Below are 3,466 nucleotides of genomic sequence, written 5' to 3'. Positions count from 1 at the left end.
ACTGTAAACATTACTGGCTCATGTATATTCATATACTGGCTCAGTTTGTAGCAAAAACTCTTGATTTCAACTCAGTTTTATACGTGCCATAGTCGAAACTCTTGGCCTCGGAGTCACATTTGTACCTTTCTGTCGATTAGAAATTTTACACACACACACACACATACACACACACGCACGCACACACGCACACACACACGCACACACACACACACACACACGCACACACACATACACAATATCAAGCAGAAAAATCAGCTATCAATTCCTCTTCTTAAATCTCTTGAATAAGTGGTTTTAAACTTGAAATATTGAAATACCAGCAAATAGTACTAAGCAATGACCTGTATGATTAATGTGTTTATAACTGGCATTGTTTTAGCAATGAAATATGTTTAGATTACTCACACTCTCATACACGCATAACAATCATCAATTGTTGGTTAGTTTATTCAGTTTAACATCTACTGCTCTTGCGTTTTAGGAGGCCTAATCTAGAAGAATAATGGTGTGACATATAATACAACTTCTACAAAGACCTGTTGCAGAATGTTTCGTAGTATCTGATATCCCCCATCACATTTGAGAGTCACGGTACGTTAGCGAACTTCCTCAGTGTTACTCTAACCCCGAACGATATTAATTATTTCCCATATTTCAAACCTAACACATCTATTAATTAGATCTGTAAAAAAAATTCAACCACGCCAAATATATCATTTGAAGCAGGTTCAGGAATCTGTCTAAGAATATCCTTTCGTTCAATCAAAAAATATATTTCCCTCGATGAATCTCAATGCTAATATGCCGTCTCGGTCGTATTACATTAAATCTCTTGCATGCAAAGAATTAATTTCGCCTGGCGACATTTCCTTATGCGTCAGTTTTATGTGTTGTCAGCTGCTCAAACCGAAACGTTTCTTTGCTCTATGTATCGTGGATGGCAGAAACCGCTTGTAATTTGAAAAAATATTAGGGAAAAATTCCCAGTAAAGGCTTCTATAAAATGTAAAAATTTACAGGCCTGAGATAAGAATCCTTGAACAACTGAAAAGATCTAAGTACAGTACTTAAAATCAGTTGCATAACTGAGATCGACAGATCGCTTTTGATGGTGTACACGATCCATGGGCTTATCAAACACAGCACAATTTCAGCTGCACTTCTTCAGTAAAAAAATTATTAGTGCTTTTTAATCCTTATAATATAGCCCAAATATTCATATCAGACTCGAAGACCTTTGCAGGTATTTTTTTTTTTTTTTTTTTTTTTTTTGTAAAATGCCATCAGACACGGTAATGTTAAAAGTTAATAAAAAGGAGAACATCGATGTGTAGTTAATTACAAAGCTGCAGTTAATTCTAAGCGGATATTACTATCGATTTCTAGCAAAAATCTTTGCTTTCAAGCTTTGGCACAAGGCCAACAATTTCGGGGAGGGGATAAGCGGATTATATCGACTCTAGTACGCAACTGGTACTTATTTTATCGAACTCGAAAAGATGGAAGGCCAAGTCTACCTCAGTGGTGTTTGATCGCAGAACTTAAAGACTGACGAAATGCTGCTAAGCATTGTTTTCGGTCTTCTACCAATTCTGCCAGCTCGCTGGCTTACTTCTAGGAATAGTTATTGGAACACTTGTTTACGTGACTATATTCCTCAATATCAATTTTTGATGTGCTGGAATTCATAACAGCACGTCTAATCAGAATTTTATAGCTACATGCCTCCAAATGTATTGTCAAAATATTAAAAATATCCTTGAATTTCTAATTGTTTTAAGAACCATATACACAATATCTTGCTTGGCATCTTGGGTCAGTAATTTTTACCATATCAGGCTGCTTTATAATTTTCTGAAACCTTTCCTGGAACATGCTTAAACCTCTTGTTTTTTTTTGTTTTTGTACTTCTGTAGTCATTCCATACTGTTGGCACATGTTCCAGTGGATATAGATCTCAAGTCACTCATCTCTGATCATATTCCTTCATATCCAGGACCGGGCAGCCAGTGACAATATGATTTACTGTTTCCTCCCCATCACCACATATTCTACAGCTACTCGTTTCGTGTTTTATGTGGTTTCTGGTGGGGCGGGTTACTTCTTTTGTCACTGAACAAAACCATTCAGTTTCTGCATTGAGTTCCAAGCTTCTTAGTCATTGTTGGGATTCTACTTTGTGTAATTCATTTCCCTTTAGCTTATCCCAGTATATGCTATGTAAAGGCTTTTCTTGCCATCGTTTTATCATAGTATGTTGTATTAATGGTTCCAGTCCAGTTTTAGCTTTAATTTTTGTTGTTCGATAGCTTTTAGTATTTTTTTCTTTTCGTTCATTAGTTTTCAGGTATTATGGCCGCGTTTTCTGTTTTGTTTCGGCTACATTGAAAACTACTAACATCGTTTTTCTTTCTTCGAGGTAGGGGGTTTGTTCATGCTTTATCATTATTATTATTATTATTATTATCATTATCAATAGTAAATCTAGTGGGTATTATTACTGTTACAATAATTATTATGTATATATATATAAATATGCATGTCTGTGTTTCTGTGAGTATGAGTGTGTGTGATTGTGATTGTCTGCATGTATTTATGTATTTGTAAATTTGTGTGTGTGTATGTATATAAGAGATTATGCTTCCTGATTTCATTTTCTATGAATTACTCCCCAATTTCCATAATACAAGCCAAAAAGAAAAAAAAACCCAGAAAAACAAAAACAAAAAAAAACCCATCCCCTTTCATACGAATTTAGACAACATCAAACGGGGCAGTGTTGCATGTCAATATCTACGCATACATATGTATGAGAACATGAAAACATTGAGTTTTTGAAGCACGTAGATATGACGTGGGTGTTGACTTCAACGTTATTGTGGTACATAGATCTTATCGAAGGCATGTGATGGGAATTGCAAACGCTTTTTTGGTTGATAATATACAACATATATGTATGTGACAATGTATGTATGCATGCATTCATTGATGTATATATGCATTTATATGTATAAGACAATGTACATTTATGCGTATAGCTATCCATGTATGCTTTTTAATGTATGTATGCGCTGTACGTATGCCTGCATGTTCATATATGAATCCGCGTCGCTTTATATATTATTGTATGTCAGTAAGTCTACCAAGTGTTTGTGACTGAGTCTAGATACATGCGTGCGCGTGTATGTGTGTGTGTGTGTGTGTGTGTGTGTGTGTGTGTGTGTGTGTGTGTGTATGCCTATGAGTATGGATATGCTTATGCGTTTAAATGTGCATGGGCACGTCCGAATTCACGCCTAGAAACAGCTCTCGCCAACTCGCTAATCAACTGTTGGCGTAGCGATTATTATAAGTCTTAGAATTAACGCCTGCAGCAAGTACATGTTACTGGGCGGAGATCAGAAGGAATTTCCTAGAGCTGGTTTGTCATACATGTGTGTGTGTGTGTGTGTATACATATATA

The sequence above is a fragment of the Octopus bimaculoides genome, chromosome 21, assembly GCF_001194135.2.
Source record: "Octopus bimaculoides isolate UCB-OBI-ISO-001 chromosome 21, ASM119413v2, whole genome shotgun sequence".
NCBI classification, from domain to species: domain Eukaryota; kingdom Metazoa; phylum Mollusca; class Cephalopoda; order Octopoda; family Octopodidae; genus Octopus; species Octopus bimaculoides.
This window is presented reverse-complemented; position numbering follows the sequence as displayed.